A 20,685-nucleotide genomic window follows, 5' to 3' on the forward strand; every position below is an offset into this window, starting at 1 on the left:
GTGTGTTGAGGATCAGTTCAGACATATAAAGAGCATATGAGGTCACTTGTAGTGGCCACGTGGTTTTGGATTTCTGGTATTTTAGTAATTAAGTCCAGAGAAATTTCTGCCAGAAATCACGTCACTGCAAGCTCATACCTCTGCTTAGTGGGCCTTATAAGATGGCGGTCGCCACGCTGAAGCCAACGAAAGGAAACACTGGGAGAGAAAAACCTTTCCCCTCCCGGGGCGGCATGGGGCCGCAGCTTGGTTCACAGTCTAGAGGCATTTCTGGAAGAAGCCTCTGGGGGCCTAAAGTAGTTAGTGGGTCTCCGGGATCATGGGTGTTCAGGAGCGGAGAAGGCATTCATGTGGGGCCGCTCGGGGTCTCGTCTGGGCGATATAAAATCATTTTTTAATTAAAAAAGATGTCTTTTCCTTTGGTTTATGTCAGTGATAAAACTGTTACTCTTTTTCCTCATTTTTAATTTAGTCTGCCTTTCTTGGCCTCCTTTTTCATTTCTGTTGTGTAGTAGGATACAGCTTTGACTTGTGTTGAACAGTTTGCTCAGGGGACTGTATGGGATGCTGGGGATCGAACCTAGGCTGGTTGTGTGCAAGGCAACCAAATGCCCTCTACCTGCTGTACTATCACTCCGAACCCACAATTTTTTTTTATTAACCTTGCAGCACTGTAGCACTGTGGTCCCGTTGTTCATTGATTTACTCAAGTGGGCACCAGTAACGTCTCCATTGTGAGACTTGTCGTTACTGTTTTTGGCATATGGAGTACACTGCAGGTAGCTTGCCAGGCTCTGCCCTGCAGGTGGGATACTTTCAGTAGCTTGCCGGGCTCTCCTAGAGGGATGGAGGAATTGAACCCGGGTTGGCCATGTTGCAAGGCAAACGCTCTACCCGCTGTGATATCGCTCCAGCTAAGTAAACAAACAAGTAAATAAATAAAACGTGGGAATGCAGTAAATGCTTTGGAATATTTTCTTTCTTTTGAGTAAATGGTTAGAAGTGGATACTGTTTTCTATAGTGCTTACACCAATTTACTTTTTTTTTTCTTTTTGGGTCACACGCAGCGATGCTCAGGGGTTACTCCTGGCTTTGCACTCAGGAATTACTCCTGGTGGTGCTTGGAGGACCATATGGGATGCCGGGGATCAAACCCAGGTCGGCTGCGTGCAAGGCAAATGCCCTACCTGCTGTGCTATCACTCCGGCCTCACCAATTTACTTTTTCACCAATTTACATTTCACATTCTCACTGACATTTGTTGTTTTTAGATCATAGTCATTTTGACAAGTGCAGTGATGCGTACTCATATCTTAATGTATGTTTTTATAGGATCTATGTTGAGGCAGTGTGATTTTATAAATGCAGAACAAGATATGTAGTACTTGGATTCTAATCCTGATTATGCCAACTATGCAACAGTGATATTAATTATGAGTCCATGCTGGAACAGAAAGACTATATGAGAACTTTTAATTTGTTGTTATATATTAGAATTTAAAAAATGGCTGTTTGGAGACCTCCTTCCCATGCGATGCTGAGGGCACACTGGGTTCACGTTCGTAGTTTTGCTACCAGATCGAGAACCCAGGGTCACTTTTAGCAGTTCTAGGTTACCTTTGTGCTGTTAGTCATTGCACAGGCCTAAGGATGTGGTGCTGGGGATTACTTGTGCCACTCTGGTCCTGTTCCCTGGCCTTTAGGATGACGTGCAAAGGTGCTTGGGGTCCTCTACAGGACTGCAGTTGGCAGTCCCACTGGGACTGTGTGGTATCCGAGATTGAACTGGGTTCATTTGCCTGGGAGACGTTCCTTAAACCCTGAACGAATTTTTTTTCAAGTTCCACCCAAATTTTTATGTTTTTTTTTTTCTTTTTGGGTCACACCCAGCAATGCTCAGGGGTCATTCATTCCTGGCTCTGCACTCAGGGATCACCCCTGGTATGGTGCTCAGGGAACCATATGGGATGCTGGGAATCGAACCTCGGTTGGCCGCTTGCAAAGCAAACGCCCTACCTGCTGTGCTACCGCTCCAGCCCCCCACCCAAATTTTTAATAACACAGTTTTGTTCTTTTAAAATTTTTTATTAGTGAATTGCCGTGAGGTACAGTTAGACTTACAAACTTTCGTGCTTGCGTTTCAGTCATACAATGGTTGAGTGCCCATCCCTCCACCAGTGCCCATTTTCCACCACCAATGGTCCCAGCATCCCTTCCCCCACTCCCGCCCCCTCCGTGTCCTCCCCCCACCCCAGCCTGCCTCTGAAAGGCAGGGCATTCCCTTTTCTCTCTTTCTTCTTTGGGGAATAATACAGTTTTAACATGAAAATCATAAAAGATCTAGTAGTACAAATATTTACATTATTATAACAAAAGCTATATAAAAATAATACCTTAAAATTATAACTTAAAATGAGTTTTGAAAATTTTTTATTGAAATAACACTGTATTATAGCACTGTTTTGTTGTGGATGGGCCACACCTAGATGTGCTTAGGGCTTCCTCTTGTCCTGCTCCGGGATCACTCCTGGCAGGTTCAGGGGACCAGTGTGATACCAGGAATCAGGCCTAGGTGGACCACATGCAAAGTAAGCACCTTACCAGCTCTCCTGTTCTCAGGGAGCACATACTATGCCTCATTGTAATTCAGCAGCTGGATATGCTAAAATAAGTACATTTGTTCAGTTTTAATGCAAATTTTAGGAGTAGAAGTCTTTCTCTGCCTGTGTTCAGTTCCCGTATTATTTTATGCTGCCAGTGTTCCTTCACCACCCTCACCACGTGAGTGTCAGTAACTTTCGAGTGTTGTCCCTTTGTCCTTTCTCCCCCATATGAACTTAATATGAAGAACTAAATATTTTTTTGTTCAAGGTGAAAAGCAAAATTACATAATAAGGTAGAGGACAGAATTGATATTTCGGAGTGCCAGGGGCATATTAAGGATAAACTAATTTACATAAAATTTGATTTTTCAAAGTATGGTGTTCTTAGTAAATACCTGGAGGAAATAACTTAAGTCTTTTAGTAACTTTCCTAACTATATAGGGACACATAGTTATGATCACTTTTTTTCCCTGTTTCATCTTTGTTCAAGGAGACAAAATAAAAAGTTATTACTGCTTTGTAATTTTCATTTTAAAATATATTTTATCAGTATAACTCAGTCATTGTTATAACAGTCATTGTTCTTAGCTATGCCTAAAGGCAGAAAAATATCGATCATGAAAAAGCTAAATGTGTAAGCAGTAGTCATTTTACAGCAGGTCAGGCTCTTGTCTGGTCTGGCTTTAATCTCTGGTTTGCAAATACCCTTTTGCATTCATATTTTTACATTGCTTTGGATGAATTTCTGGCAGCAGTAATTTTGGTTCATAAGAAATTCCATTTTTGTTTGTGTATTTTTCTTGTTTGTTTTTGTTTTGGGGCCAGACCTGATAGTGCTCTGGACTTATTCCCTGTTCTGCACTCGGATCACTCCTTTCAGAACTTGGGGACAGTATGGGGTCCCGGGGGTTGAACCCAGTTCTGTTGCGTATTGTCTCTCCAGCCCCTCCACTTATGTATGTATGTATGTATGTAATTGTCTTAAAAAGAAAAACAAAAAACTGAGTTGCTTGGTTTTTTTGTTGTTGCGCTTTTGGAGTTCCTGTTTTATGTGGAGTATTGATCTCTTCTCTGGAGTGCATGATGCGCACAGTTCTCCCAATTGCTCTTTGTCTTTGGTTTTGTGGGGTTTTTTTTTGTTTTCGCTGTGTAACAGTGTTGTTCCTTTATGGAGTTCTATTTGTTTTTTCTTTTGTTTCCGTTGACAGTAGAGCTGTATTTCTGGTATGTTTCTGGTAGTGAATTTCCTTCTGTTGTGAAGCTATATAAATTTTGGAATTTTGTTCCTGGTTTTTGCTTTTGTTTGTTTGTTTTTGGGTCACAACGTACTCCTGGCAGTGTTCTGGGAACCATATGGAATGCCAGGGATAGAACTCAAGATTGGCCACGTGCAAGGCAAATGACCTACCCGCTATACTATCCCTCCAGCTCCTTGTTCTGTTTCCATAAAAAATGCCATTAATATTTCCTTTAGGATTGTTTTGAATTAGGTAAAATGGTCATTTTGATGTTTATTTTTCCAACTTTGAGCATGAATAACTTTCCAGTTTACAATGTTTGCTATTTCTGGTTTACTTCCAGGATATTTTATCTTATTACTTAAATTTTATTTTAGCCACTGATTTGCAGTTTTGTAATATTGTCAGTGGTATGTTTTCCTGCATACAACATACAACATACAAAACCACATCTTGGTGTCTTTTTTTTTTTTTTTTAATCATTGTCTCAGGATCCCTCTTTCTTCAAGCGCCTACTAACAACTTCCCCCGTCTCCATCCTCCCCCTGCCCTCAGCACACACCATCTCCACCTCATTTCCCTATTCATCTTTATCCCTGTTCTGGTAAGCTTGGTTCTGTCACACAAGTTCTTAGATTGTGTTTCTTTTGTCCGTTTGTTACTCCCTTTATTTCTAGGAGACCCTTTTTTTTTTTTTTTTTTTTTAATTTTTTTGGATCACACCCCTCGATGCTCAGGTTGCTCCTGGCTCTGCATTAAGGAATGACTCCTGGAGGTGCTCAGGGAACCATATGGGATGCTGGAAATTGAATCCAGCTCGACCACATGCAAGGCAAATGCCCTACCTGAATGCTGTTGCCTCCGGTCCTAGGAAATTTTTTTCCCAATAGAATATTTAGGGTTTTTATTTTTATTTATTTATTTTTTTTTTGCTTTTTGGGTCACACCTGGCGATGCACAGGGGTTACTCCTGGCTCTGTACTCAGGAATTACCCCTGGCGGTGCTCAGGGGACCATATGGGATGCTGGGATTCGAACCCGGGTTGGCCGCATGCAAGGCAAACGCCCTACCCGCTGTGCTATCACTCCAGCCCCTATTTAGGGTTTTTAAAGTACTATTTAGTATCATGCTTTTCTCCCCTCCCTGCCTTACTATCCCCTTCCAAATATTGATGTCTTTGATATTTCTTTCTTGTGTAATTGCTATGACAGTGACTTCTAATACTACATTGAGTAGTAGTAGAGATTAGATAACCTTGTATTCTGCCTAACTGGAAAGACCCTGAGTTTTCACTTTTTTTATACTTTTTTTTTATTGAATCACTGTGAGATAGACCATTACAAAGCTGTTCATGATTGGGTTTCAGTCATACAGTGTTCCAACACCCATCCCTCCACCAGTGTACATTTACTAGCACCAGTGTCCCCAGGTTCCCTCCCGTTTCCTCCGACCCCACACCCTCTGCTGAGATTTTTACTCAAACACGATGTTAGCTGTGGGTTTGCGGTAAATGATTCCAACTGGATTGCTGAAGATCTAGAGTTTTTGTCACAAATGGATGTTTAAACTTGTCAAATGTTTTTCCAGGGTCTGTTGATCATATGACTTATTTTTTTCTTGTATTGATATGGTATATCAGTATGATATGGTATATTATGTTGACTTGTATGTATTAAAACCTCCTTGCAACCCTACTTAGTAATGGATATGGTTTATGTATTGTTGGATTCGGTCTGCTAATTTTTAAGTACTTTGCCTTATATGACTGAAATCCAATCATAAAGAGCTTTGTAAGGGCCTATCTCCTGGTGATTCAATAAAAAAGTTTTTTAAAAATCTGGATAATTAGTAAAAGTAAGTAACAAAAATTTCCAATACCCATCTGAGGCTTCTAAAAAAAGTCCAGCATTTCTTTTTTATAAATGTATTGTGTCTCACTTAAGGATTATTAATGTACTGATAAGATTTTTACCTCTCAAAATGCAAATGTTTTTATTGTTCACATAAATATGTTTACTAAATTGAAACTGAAGGAAGAAAATATGAAAAAAATCTGCCTTGATGTTATCAGGGTTATAGGTCTATAGTTTCCTTTCTGTGATATCTCTGTATGTCTTTGCTATCAAGGCAACGTTTGCCTTAGAGAAACTGGAAGGATTCCTGTTCCTTTGATTTTTTTTTCTGAGTCTGAAAAAATGGGAAGTAGAGGGTTTTTTTTTGGGGGGGGGGCGGTGTGTGTTTGTGTTTGGGGCCATGCTCAAGGCTTACTCCTGGCTCTCTACTCAGGATCCATACTGTGCAGGCTCAGGGGACCATACGGAGTGGCAGGGATGCAAGGCCCACTGTACTATGGCTCTGGCCTGGAAGTAGGTCTTTAATGACTTATAAGAACTTCTGGCAACCCATTGGGACCGAGTCTTCTGCTTACGGGGAGTCTTTTGGTTACTACTTCAATTTCCTTGATAGGAATTGGTCTCTTCAGATGTTCTGTTTACTCTTGGTTCATCAAGGATATGATAGTTTTTCATAGTTATCCCCAGTGATCCTTTGAGTTCTTGTGATATCTGTGTGATAACTTCCTTTTTCATTTCTGATTCAGTTTCCAGTTTCTGAAACAATCTCCTTTCTAGTGTTTGAATTTTTCCTTGTTTCTGTTTGTGATTTCTATTTCCAATCATCACAATTGGAGAGGATAGTTGATAGTTTCTGTCTTCTTGGTTTTATGGAGATTAAGTTTTTTGTTGTGGTCTCCCTTGGAGTTTCCATGTGTACTGAGAATGAGAAGGATATATATTCAACTTTTTGGGGGGTGGGGTAGAGCCTTATATAATGTGCCTTTCCTTTCCATTTTTTCCTTCAAACCCAGTGTTCTCTTGTTGAATTTTTGGCTAAGTGATCAATGCAGAGGTAATAGAGTGATATTGAAGTCTTCAGCTACTGTTCTGTTGCTGTCATTATCTTCCTGTAGTTCTGTTAGCAGTGGTTATAACTATTTGATTTTTATCATTGAGTGCAGAAAGGTTTAGAAGTAAAAGTTCTTGATGATGTACATATTTCTTGATCTTATAACCTTTGTTAATTTTGTCTATGCTGTTTGATATAAGTATGATTGCCTTGGTCTTTTTAAATAATTATTTGCTTGTAGTATTGTTTTCCAGCTTTGATTTGGCCTGTTTTTTTCACCCCGACTGTTCAGATGTCTCAAGTAGGTAACAGAAAGTTGGGCTCAGTTTTCTAATTCATCCTGTCATTCTAAGTGTGTGTCTTACTCTTTCGGATTTTGAGCCACACCCGGCAGTGTTTAGGGCTTACTGCTGGCTCTGTATTCAGGAATTACTCTTGGCAGGGGTTGGGGGACCATATACCATGTTGGAGATCGAACTCAGATTGGCCAGATGCAAGGCACGTGCCCTACCTACTGTACTATCTTAAGAGTTTGAATCTGTGTCTCTTGATTGGTGAGTTTAGGCCATTGACATGAGTGAGATTATTAGCATGACAGAGTTTATCACCATTATTCTGTAAAAGTTATATAAAGATGCCCTTGCATCTGCAAAGTCGGTTTCAACGCTATGAAGTCCATGATGCTTTGTGTTATTTTTCAAATCTGAATTATAGTCTAGCTAGGTAGAGTATGGTGAGGTGTTCCTTTCACTAAGGTCTTTGGTTCCTCCCTCCCCCCGCCATAATCCCCTTTGTCTTTTGGCCTTGGGATCTCACTGGATAAATCTTTTGTTTGTTTTTGGGGTACAACCTGGTATGCTCAGGTGTTACTCCTGTTCTGTTGCTGTCATTATCTTCCTGTAGTTCTGTTAGCAGTGGTTATAACTATTTGATTTTTATCATTGAGTGCAGAAAGGTTTAGAAGTAAAAGTTCTTGATGATGTACATATTTCTCCTGGTTCTGCACTCAGGAATTACTCCAGGCAATGCTTCGATCATAAGGATGCTAGAAATTTAACCCAGGTTGGCTGTGGGCAGAGCAAGTGCCCTACCTTTGTATTATCTCTCTGGCCCCCTCTTATATGGATTTCCCTTGATATTGTTCCTTTTAATATATTTGCCTTTGGCTTTTGTCATTCTGATAATGACAAAAAGGGTCCTGACTTCCCCTTGTCTTAGTATATTTTTGTTTGCTTCCTTTTTGAATGGAGCCCTTAGAGCATCTTGAATCTGGGTGCATATACTCTCCAACTCTGGAATTTCTCAACTGTGATTTCATTGGTAAATGATTCTTCAGCAAATTTACCTTCCTGTTCTTCTGAGACTGGTGATTTCTTGGAGTCAGATGCATTGCCATTGCGCCTTGAGGTCTCCCCATGATTCCTTTTTTTTTTTTCTTTTTCCCATTTTGGGTCACACCTGGCGATGCACAAGAGTTACTCCTGGCTTAGCACTCAGGAATTACTCCTGCCAGTGCTCAGGGGATGCTGGGACTCAAACTCAGGTTGGGCGTGTGCAAGGCAAATGCCATACTGCTGTCCTATCGCTCCAGTCCCTTCGCCATGATTCTTAACGCTGTTCCTCTTGAAGGCTTCCCGTAGTTCTCTGCAGCGCTTTTCATTTATTTTGAGACTTTTTCATCTTCTGTTGTCTTCTAGAGGTTTCCTGTATTCCATATGGAAGCCCACCGATTTTATCGTTGCCTCTATTACTCTGTTGAACCCTTTATTAAGATTTTTATTTAATTAAACTCATTCATTCTGTCACTTCTGATACTTTTTTCTTCATTCTCACCTCATTCTTTCTCTCCTTTTTTTTTCCTTTTTGGGTCATACCCGGCAGTGCACAGGGGTTACCTCTGGCTCATTCACTCACCAGTTACTCTTGGTGGTGCTTGGGAAACCAATATGGGATGCTGAGAACTGAGTAATATTGGTCCCAAGGGCTATTAATTCACTCCCTGAGCCTTGTGGGGTTCTCTGATGCATCATCATCGCTTCTGTTTCCAGCTAGGTGTGAATCATTGTAATTTACCTCACTCTTCATTCCCAAGGAGTTCTCTGAGGGCTTAAGATGCTGTTGCTCTACTGGAGCTATTCTTGCCCTCCTGCCCAGGCCCCTATACCCACTACTTCATTCGTTTGGAGTTCCATGTTGTGAAGAAAAGTGTGCACAGCTTTCGCCCACCGAGATGTCACAAAAAAGTGTGTGTCAGGAACTTCCTTGGTATGGGGATGGGAGGGTGGGAGGGTTCTTTGGTGTGATGTCTTCCGTGACTGAGAGTTGCCTCCCCGGAGGAATAAAGAGATGGGGACCATGGACTGATGCCAATGGACAGTTTAATCAGAACTGAGTTACCTAATATACAAAATCTGAGAAAGTTCTTGAACAGGACTGCATGTAAATGTCATCAGTCATTTACAGAGGTAAAGTATTTTCATGTAGGTAAATTTTTTGCGGTGATTAACTCAAGGAGGTGTTCTATTTAGAAGAAACTCGCCCAGGGACATCATGCTTTTTTCTTCCCCTTGCTGGCTCTGTGCTCAGGAATCACTCCTGGCAGTGCTTGGGAAACCATATGGGATGCTGGGGATAGAACTTGGGTCAGCTGCATGCAAGGCAAACACCTTACCACTGTACTATTGCTTCAGCCCTATCATGGTAATTTCTTATGATCCTTCATACTCTCAGTTGTAGTTTGTCTTTCATTTCTGATGCATTTAGTTTTCTTTTCTTCCCACATGAGCCTAATGAGAGGCTTATCACTTAGTGATATAAAAGATTTCATCACAGCAAATTTTTGTTTTGCTGATAATTTATTTTCTTTATTTCTATTTTTTATTTTTATTTTTATTTCTTTGCTATTTCTATTTTTTATTAGGTTATCACAATCTTCTGTTTACTTATTTATTTATATATTTATTTTTATTGAATCACCGTGACATACAGTTACAAAGCTTTGATGTTTGAGTTTCAGTCACTGATGGAACACCCATCCCTCCTCCACCAGTGCACATTCTCCACCACCAATGTCCCCAGTATACCCCCCCCTTTCCAACCCTCCCCGTGCCTCTATGACAGACAGTTTTCCTCCAACATTTCTAATTTTTTAATCCTAATTTTAATTTTCTGATTCTGGTTATTCCTGCTTTTTTAGTTTTCTTGTGTGTGAGGACAAATAGCTTGCTTAAGACTTTTAAATTTATGGATGTGGTCCTAACTTCCCCTTTAATACTGATTTCGCTGCATCCTGTCCTGTCTCATTTCTGTTTTTATTATTCTCCATGTAGATTTTAATTATCCTTTTTTACTTTTTTTTGACCCAGGATTTATTCAGAAGCATGATACTCACATGTTTTGGGTTTTTTCTTGTTTCTGTCAGTTTAAGACTTCTTTTGTGTAAGAACACATTATCTATCTTTCAGAATGCTCCTTGTGTATTGAAGAATGTGCATTTATCTGGATGGAATTTCAGTACAAAGACAGTCCTTCTGATTAATTCATTTAATGTGCTTCCTTATTCTTTGAATGATTTGACCATTGCTGTAATTGGCATGCTCATATTCTTACCAATTTCTGTATGCTGTCATTGTTTTTCTTGAGATCTGTTAATGTTGTTTTGTACATTTGGGTGTCACATTATTGGCAACATAGCACCATTCTGTTTTTTGAGGGGATCTTACCCAGCGATGCCCAGGGGTTACTCCTGGCATTAGGAATTACTGAATTCAGAATTTTTCTTTTTTTTTTTATGATCAATGTTTTTATTTATTTGCTATTGAGTTACTGTTAGATACACAGGTACAAATTGTTTTGCATTGGATTTTGATCATACAATGTGCTAACACTGTCCATTCAACAGAAAACATTTAGAACCACTATAGAACATAGTTTTGCATTCTTAACTTCCACCAAGCTTATCTTCTCTCTCTTTCTGTTTGTCTCTCCTATTGTCCCTCTCTCTGTCCTTTTGATAGTTTTAGTGCACTTTTTTTTATCCTAATTGCCCTCACCCCAGACCAATTATGGCAAGCTTCCAAGAGCTGACATTGTCTCTTGGCTTCTCGTCTACTGTCTTTGGGTATTAGTCTCATGTTATGCTCTCTATATATTCCAGAGAAGTTTATTTATTTATTTAGTTTTTAATAAAAATTTTATTTTATTGAATCACCATGTGGATAATTATAATGATTTCAGGTTTAAGTCTTAGTTATACAATGCTGAAACAACCATCCCTTCACCAGTGCTCAGAAAGAGAGAGACAGACATAGAAAGATTGCACTCATCTGTGGAATATAAAATAACAAAGTAGGAGACCAATATTCAAGAATAGTAGAAATAAGTACCAGTTGGTTGACTCCATGGCTTGGAAGCTGGTCTCACATGCTTGGGAAAAATGCAGCTCAGATAGAGAAGAGAACACCAAGTAAAATGTGGTTGGAGATCCGGCACGGGAAGGGAGATGCATGCTGAAAGTAGTCTAGAGACTGAACACGATGGCCACTCAATGCCCCTATTGCAAACCACAACACCCAATTGGAGAGAGAGAGAGATCAAAAGGGAATGCCCTGCCACAGAGGCAGGGTGGGATTGGGGGGGGGGGGGAATCGGATTGGGGAGTGGGAGAGATACTGGGCTTATTGGTGATGGAGAATGGGTGCATTCAGAATTTTTCCTGGCAGTGCTTGGGGGGACTATATACGTGTCCAGGGATTGAACCCGGGTCAGCTGTATGCAAGGTAAACACCCCACCTGCCACGTTATCACCCTGGCCCCTGGATTGACTCTTTGATAAATTTATAATATCTATCCTATCTTTCAGTATAATTTTTAGGTGAAAGCATTTTATTAGATAAAAGCATGCCAGTTCCTGGCCATTTTTTCTTGTGTTGTTGATTTGGTGTACTTGAGCCATTTAATTTGAGTTTTTGATTGGTTTATTGTTACTTTTTTTTTCTTTTTGGGTCACACCCAGCGATGCTCAGGGGTTACTCCTGGCTTTGCACTCAGGAATTACTCCTGGCGGTGCTTGGGGGACCATATGGGATGCCGGGGATCGAACCCGGGTCGGCCGCGTGCAAGGCAAACGCCCTACCCACTGTGCTATCGCTCCGGCCCCGGTTTATTGTTACTTATTTAGATTTTTGGGCCACACCTAGCAATGCTCAGGTATCATTCCTGGCGGGCTCAGGGAACCATATGGAGTGCCTGGGGTTCAACCCGGCTAGTTCACTTGCAAGGCAAATGGCCAACCTGCTGTACTTAAGCCTCTTGTTTCTTTTTTAATGTGTGATGCGAGACTCTTATGTGTAGCATAGATATATTCTGATTTTTTTTTTCTCTGCAATACGGTGGTGACTTTAAACTATTTGCCTTTTCTCTCTTCTGTGGATGACTTCACATAGTCTAAATCATTTTTCACTTGAACATGGCTTTGGACCAGATTTTTGTTTTGTGGTTACCAGGGGATTACATCATACTTTATATATCTGAAAAAGTCTTTTTTGGTGCTGTATGATTATACCAGTACTGTCTTTTTCTTCCTTTCCTTTACTCTTTTTTTTGTCTCATATTACTCTTGTTTTTGTTTTTGTTACAGTACCGTTCATTATTCCCTTGCTTAAGATTTTGTGATTTCTTTTTCTTGGTTTTTTTTTTTTGCTTTTTGGGTCACACCCAGCAATGCTCAGGGGTCACTCCTGGTTCTGCACTCAGGAATTACCCCTGGCGGTGCTCAGAGGACCATATGGGATGCTGGGAATCGAACCCGGGTCGGCCGTGTGCAAGGCAAACGCCCTACCTGCTGTGCTATCACTCCAGCCCCTCTTGTTTGTTTTTTGAGGTGGAATTCCTTTTAATATTTCTGGCAGAGCAGCAGGTCTAGTAGTAGTAGATTTTTTTATGGTAGTAGAGTCTGCTAGTACTTATTTAAAAAACAGGTGTTTTTATTTCTCCTTTAATAAAAGTACACCTCCTTTTACTTACTTGTTTTTGGCTACACCTGTCAGTGCTTGGAGCTTACTCCTGGTTCTCTCTTTAGGGATCATTCCTGGTGGGGTACCAGGGACAGCTGTGTGCAACGCAAGACCCCCCTACCCACTGTATTATCTCCTCAAGCCTTGTTGTCCATTGTTTTTAAATGATAAATTTGTTGTCCGTTGTTTTTAAATGATAAATTTGCCAGGTAATATATTCTCGGCTGGCAGCTTTAGTATTTTAGTGGCAAATTTGTTCTACTTTGATCCTATAGATTTTCTTCTGAAAAGTTTGAAGGAAATCTAAAGGTGTCTTGCATGTTACTTTTTTCTTTTTCCTCTCAGCCTTCAGTGTTTTTGTTTTATCTTTGACTTCTGATAATTTAACATTGATCAGTCTTTGTAGGTGATTTTAAATTTAAATTTAGGTGTTCTTTTCATCATCCTGGACATTTTTATCTAATTCTTTAGTCCTGGGAAGTTCCTAGCTGTTGTTTAAACATGGTTTAAATATTGTTTCTTTAAGTAGGGTGTCCACTCCCCCAGGTGAGAGGCTCTCCCTCCTGCAGCATCTTTCCATGGGTGTATTTACTCCCACCTCAGGACCCTGGCCCAACAGAACAGCAGGCCTCTTCTGAGGAAATTCTCTCTGTCCAACATCTTACATGCTTGTTTTTGTTTTGTTTTTTACTTTTTTTAAAAAATGTGGTAATACTGCTATTTATTCAGCCATTGATTAAGCTGATTGAATTGGACATAACTCCACATTACTTTTAAAAAATTCTTTTTAATTGGCTATCTGTGAGGTAGACTATTACAGAGCTGTTCATAATTGGATTTCAGTCATACAATGATCCAGCACCCATCCCTCACCAGTGTACATTTCCCACCACCAATGTCCCCTGTTTCCTACCACTATCTCCAAAACCCCACCCCCACACCCCCTCTATGGGAGGCACTTTCCTTCTTGCTCTCTCTCTTCTTTTTTTTGTGCGTTCTGTTACAGGACTTCACACACTTGTGAATCCTTCAGCGTACCCACAGACTCTGCAGTGCTTTGGCTGCCTCAGCTACAACAGGCTAATAATGACTTTTTCATATCTCCTACCTCTCCAAATCAGAGGCTCACCAAGAAAAGCAAGTGCTCTGCTGCTGAGTTATATTCCCAGCCAGAGAATTTTTAGTTTGAAGATCCTACAACTCTGTGTGTGTCTATATATTATGACCATATAGGATTAGCACCTTTTTAAAAAAAGTAGGACAGAGAAGACAAAGGAAAATGTTAATGTATAGACTTTATTTGAAATAGTATTGAGTTGACTGTTCTAAATTTGTAAACAAAAAGGAAACAAAATGATCCTAATGATTATCACTATCATATTTTCTGTATATTTAACCTAATCTAATGTCTTTTTTTGACATCTATTTAATTATTCCGGACCAAGATTCTGTGTTTTTTTTTTTAATTTGATGTTACTATGTTATGGCACAATGTTACTTAGATGAGCCATATTTTAATATCTTCATTGTTGCTCTTTAGGATCTTCCAGGCACTTTTGTATCACCTCCTATATTGAAGCTGAACACTCAAAAATCCTGTTAAAGCTTTGCACGTATTTTCATATATACCTTTGACCAAAAGGACTTTATTTTATCAAGAAAACTTATAACTGGTGCCGGAGCAATAGTACAATGGAAGGGCATCTATCTATCTGCCTTGCACGCTTTCGACCTTTGTTCTATCCCTGGCATCCCATATGATTTCCCCTAGCATTGTCAGGAGTAATTTTTTTTTCTTTTTGGGTCACACCCAGCGATGCACAGGGGTTACTCCTGGCTTTGCACTCAGGAATTACTCCTGGACTATATGGGATGCTGGGAAACGAACAAGGGTTGGCTGCATGCAAGGCAGATGCCCTACCTGCTGTGTTATTGCTTCAACCCCAGCCAGGAGTAATTTCTTCGTGTAGAGCCAGGAGACTCCCGGAGTATCACCGGGTGTCATCCAAGAAGGAAAAAAAAAAACCCTAAAAGAAAAGAAAACTTTTAACTAATTCTGAATAACAGCCTTATTTTTAAAATATTTTTGTTATTTTTTAATTTTATTTTTATGAAGTTGTTCACAATAATTTATTACATTCAGTATTCCAACACCAGTTCCACCACTATTACACCTTCCCACCATATTTCTAATTTTCCCAACCACTACCCAAGCCTGCCCCAGTAGCAGGCCCTAAATGATTTATTTTGTATTGTTTATGAATAACCCACTAGAAATGATCAGAAAAAGTTTCCTTAGAAGAAAGTGTGTAAAGATTGTTTTATCTCACCCTGGAGCCATTAACCCCTTGTATAAGGGATTTACTAACATGCTGTTACAGGTTGCGCCTTGTGTGCTAGTGTGTGTGTGTGTGTATGTGTGTATCTTTTTTTTTTTTTTAATAGAGATCAGGTGCCTTCTACTTTACATGCCACCCAGTGTGGTGTGCTACTCTTGGTATAGAATATGAGATGTCGCTCCGGGCATTCTAAAATTTTAAATAGGGTGATATAGCTGGAGTTGAATTTTTAACTGGATAGTGACTTTGGAGTCCAGAGGCATCTCTGCCGCTTATTGATCTTTTTTGAGATTTATTTGTGGGTCTGAACAACAGCTTTGTTTTGACTCAAGTAGAAAGTGACAACTTCTGACTGATGAGAAGATCCGCAGTTAATCTTAGCATTAAATGAGCCTATTAGAACCGGATTGCCTTCCATTCGAATGTCTTGGTGTGTAATACTTTTATTCACATAATCATTTCTTAGATTGATGAATAGGATTGTAAGGGTTGAAGAATTTAAATAGAAATATCTTCACTCATCACATACTGTTTTCCTAAGAAGTTGTGCCAGTTTACACTATGAGCAATGAAAGAATGGTTGTATACCCTGATGAAGGAAAACAAGGATGAAAAGCAAGGGTGTATATTCTCATCACTTGATATTTAATATTGTACTGGCAGTTCTGCCTAGTGTCCTATGAAGTAAAAGTATCTTTTTTAAATAATTTTAAAAAATTATTTATTTTTTAATTACTGAATCATTGTGAGGGTACAGTTGCAGATTTACACATTTTTGTGCTCGTGTTTCCCTCATACAATATTCGAGAACCCATCCCTTCACCATTGCTCATTCTCCACCACCAATAAATCCAGTATCCCTCCCACCCCAGGATCCCACCTCTTCCCACCCCACCCTGCCTCTGTGGCAGGGTATTCCCTTTTGTTCTCTCTCTCTCTCCAATTGAGTGTTGTGGTTTGCAGTAGGGGTGTTGAGTGGCCATTGTGTTCAATTTCTAGTCTACTTTCAGCACGTATCACCCTTCCCGCGCGTGGTCTCCAACCACATTTTACTTGGTGTTCCCTTCTCTATCTGAGCTGTCTTTTCCCCAGAATGTGAGGCCAGCTTCCAAGCCATGGAGCCAACCTCCTGGTACTTATTTCTACTATTCTTGGGTGCTAGTCTCTTACTCTGTTATTTTATATTCCACAGATGAGTGCAATCTTTCTATGTTTGACTCTTTCTGACTCATTTCACTTAGCATGATACTTCCCATGTTGATCCACTTATATGCAAAGTTCATGACTTCATCTTTTCTAACAGCTGCATAGTATTCCATTGTATAGATGTACCAGAGTTTCTTTAACCAGTCATCTGTTCTAGGGTTTTTTCCAGATTCTGGCTGTTGTAAACAGTGCTGCAATGAACATATAAGTGCAGATGTCATTTCAACTATTGAAGTAAAAGTATCTTGCTGTGTGCACATGTTTATGTCTGTACCTATGTGTGTCTCTATAGAGGTCTGTGGCTGTGTGGTAGAGTGCATACCTTGAATTTATGAGGCCCTGGGTTTGATCTATGGAGCCACAAGAAAATAATTATGGACTCCATTAAAATAGTTTGAGGGACTGAAGTGGTAGTACAGTGGACAGGACACTTGCTTGCATGCAGCTGGCTTAGATAAAAGCAGTTGTAATTTTATACACTGGCAGTAAACATTGTGAAGTGAAATTATAAGTTCATTTTGAATGAAATAACTAGAAATTACTTGACTGAAGTTGTTCAAAGTCTTGTATGTTCAGACCCACAAAATGTTACCAGAAGAATGAAAGAACACTAAAATAAAAAGATGCTTTGTGTGCCTGAGTCTAATAGCCTAGTATATTTAAGATGGCAGTACTAACTTAAATTATTTATTTTTTGTGGTATCAGGGATCAAACCCAGGACCTCACATGTGATACATGCTTTCAGACCTGCTGAGTCACATTCCTGGTCCAGTACTACCAAGTTGATTTACATATTTAATGTAATCTTTATCAAAAATTATATGGAAATTCAGGAGACTGAGTAGCCTAAAAGTTTTAAAAGAGAAAGCAAAACTTGGAAAACTCCAACTTTAGCTCTGTGGTTAACATAAGTGTACATATATCTTTTCCAGTAAATGGTTTTTGTGTTTTGCAAGTAAATGCTAAGAAGTAGAGTGACTGAGTCGTAGGTGAGGTCTCTTCCTTTGAGGAATCTTCATTCTGCTTTCCTTTGTGGCTAAACTAGATCATGTTCCAACCAGTGATAGTTCCTTTTGTACTTCATGCCCACCAGCACTTGTTGATACCAGTATCACTGGTGTGAGACTTTAGCTCATGGTTGTTTGGGATTTTATTTCTCAGTTCATACATGACTAGGTGTTCTTAGTGGTTTGCCTCTAGTAGCAAGGATAGCAGGAAGAAAAAGAAAAAATGGGATCACATCAAAATTAAAAGGTGTTTTGGGGGCTGGAGTGATAGCACAGCAGCCTTGCACGCAGCCGACTCAGGTTTGATTCCCAGCATCCCATATGGTCCCCTGACCACCGCCAGGAGTAATTTCTGCCAGCAATTGCATCACTGCAAGCTCGTACCTCCCTTTTGTGGTCGTCATAAAATGGCGGCCGGGGCTCAGTTCACAGTTTAGAGACATTTCTGCAAGATGCTGGTGCCCAAAGTAGTTTAGCTGGCCTCCAGGGCCATGATCATGCAGGAGTGGAGAGGTCGCACACGTGCGGCTGCCGGGCTGAAAAGGTGTTTTGTTTTAAAGAACAGAAATTTTATTTTCTCCTTCCCCTTTCTTGTTACTGTTACTTGTTCCAGTGACCAGAGGTTGCATACTAGGTTGTAGTGCTCACAGGGAGTTGCACACTTTTAATTTTGTGTTCACAAACTCTTGGTCGCAGTGTTCTGGAAATTGCACCTATGGTGTGGCATTAGGGATTCCAGATGGCAGTGCCACTGGGATCATACTGAGCATTTAAGGCATTTTTCACCTGCGTTGCAGGTACTCTGATAACTATCCCCAGCCTCCCTGAATTAGCATTTTTTAAAAAAAAAATTTATTGACTCACCATGTGAAAAGTTACAAAGCTTTCTGGCTTAAGTCTCAGTCATACAGTAATCAGACACCCATCCCTTCACCAGTGCACATGGTCCACCACCAAGAACCCCAGTATACCTCCCATCCCAACCTCCCAACTCCCCACCTCCCACCCCCTGCCTGCGTGGCTGATGATTTTCACTTTACTTTCTCTTTACTTTGATTACATTGAATATTTCAACAGAAAACTCACTATTATTATTTGGAATTTTCCCCCAACAATCAGACCTGCCGAGAAGGCATCATTTGATAATTTGTTTTCCATTGCTGAGAATGAAGAACATATGGGGTTGCGCGGCTGCTTTTGCGTTTTGAATTTCTGGTATTTTAGTAATTAAGTCCAGAGAAATTTCTGCCAGAAGTCGCATCATTTTAAGCTCGTACCTCTGTTTAGTGGGCCTTATAAGATGGCAGTCGCCATGCTGCCACCGGGGAAAGGAAAGGCCGAGAGAGAAAAACTTTTTCCCTCCCGGGGCTGCATGGGGCTGTAGCTTAGTTCATAGTCTAGAGGCATTTCTGCAAGGAGCCACTGGGTGCCAAAAGTAGTTAGTTGGCCTCTGGGATCATGGGTGTTCAGGAATGGAAAGGCCTCTTGTGTGTGGCCGCTGGGGATCACATATGGGTGGAGAGCGGCTGAGTTAGCATCTTGAGCACATGTTTTTATCCCATGTTCCTAGCACCCTTATTCACAATGGGATAAGTTTGGAAAAAATTCCTTGAATGGACTAGTTGATAAGTAGGTTAAAAGTGACAGATACCTGGAGCCAGGACATCAGGTAGCATTTGCCTTGCATGCGAATGGCCTGGGTTCGATCCCTGGCATCCCAATACTGTGCCCTGAGCCTGCCAGGAGTGATCCCTCATCACAGAACCAGGAGTAAGCTTTGAGCATTGCTGGGCATGGCCCCCAAACAAAAAAACAAACAGTAAAGACATATTTTATGAGTTTATGCATGATCTGTGAAATATTGAAAAGATGACAGAAGTAGAAAGGTCTTTATGAGGATGAAATCAAAGGTGAGTTATTAATTGTGTAATGTGTGCAAAACTTAAGCTTCACTAAAAGAGTTGTGAAGAAAGTACAATAATATGAATGTGCTTAGTGCCACTGATATGTAGTTAGAAATATGAGATCGAAAATTTTTGTCATGTATTTAAATTTAATACTAGTTTTGCTAAGAGTTTTAGAATAGATGGTAATAATATATAAAAATATAAGATAGAAAATTTGTCATGTACTTTAATAGAGAACGTCATTTAATAGGGAATGAAATACTACTCATGAGCCTTAAAATCTGGCTAAGGGGTTAAGGTACATGCCTTGTATGCATCCAATCTCAGTGTGATCCCTTGGCACTACATAGCCCTGGAGCACCCCTGGGGGATAACACTGAAGACCCAGCTAAGCCCTGGGTAATCGAGGCACTCGGGCGCCAGGCAGGACGCATCCTTAGGTCTCACATTCAACTACAGACTCACGTATTTGAGGATTGTTGGAATGGGCCTCAGTGATCCCTGAACACCTCTTTTGAAAGAAGTGAATTACAGATTACTGTTATGATTTCATTATTTTAAATATCCAGGATAGAAAATTTCATGGAGACCTAACTAGTACATTGGTGGCTTCCAGAGACTTGGGGAAGGGTTGAAAATGGAAATTGGGTATGAGTTCTCCCGCTGCCCCTCCCCCCTACACACATTTTAATCTATTAAAACACTGTGTGAGTTACAAACTTAATCATAGTTGGTTTTTTGACATATAGTGTTCCACCACCAGTCTTGCCACCAGTGTCAGCTTCCCTCCACCAGTGTCCCAGGTTCCTCATCCTGCCCTCCATGAGGTTCTTTTTGAGGTGATGAAAATTGTACATCTTGAATGAGTTGATGTGTGGTACTAGAGTTTGCTCTCACAGAGAAAATGCCAGTTAGGCTCATAGATGTCAGTTTCTGTTGAATATGCTGGTTAAATTGGAATATGTATAGAAAAGGAGACAATGAAGAGGGAAGGAGAAGTTACTGAAAAGTTAGGTTGGGACCAAAAATAGGACAGTGTAAGGAATGAAGTCATAACTTCTACCTTTCCTTAGAATAGTATCGGCCCAAGGAGATCTAGGGTGGGAGGCCAAAGTTTGATTACTCCCTTGCCCCTACCCCATCTTCCCACTGGCCACACAGGTTTCTAAATGGGGTCTACTGCCCCATTTTCAGAAAAAAATTGAGTCTGTGCCTTGTGGGACATCTACCTTAAGTGAACAGACAAATGTGCCATCTAGTTGTACCTGGTCACGTTCTTTGCCTGTCAGCCCGCTTGTTCCTGGACCTGCTTTAAATCTTAGCTTAAACGTTTCTCCCTGATACCCTAGTTACTTTTGTAATATTTTAACACTTATCAATTAAATTATCATAATAGACTTTCTTACCTGAGTGCAGTGCTGCCTTATCATGATGACAGCAGCTCTTCCTCATGTTTTTTTTTT

The 20,685-nt window shown here is 40.3% G+C and overlaps 1 protein-coding gene across 1 annotated transcript in view; it reads left to right on the top strand.

Annotated features, from left to right (window-relative positions):
• CDK13 (cyclin dependent kinase 13) overlaps positions 1 to 20,685 on the top strand; it is a 103,979-nt gene that overhangs the window by 39,590 nt on the left and 43,704 nt on the right. The window lies entirely within an intron of this gene.

The sequence above is a fragment of the Sorex araneus genome, chromosome 1 (assembly GCF_027595985.1).
Source record: "Sorex araneus isolate mSorAra2 chromosome 1, mSorAra2.pri, whole genome shotgun sequence".
Classification (NCBI taxonomy): domain Eukaryota; kingdom Metazoa; phylum Chordata; class Mammalia; order Eulipotyphla; family Soricidae; genus Sorex; species Sorex araneus.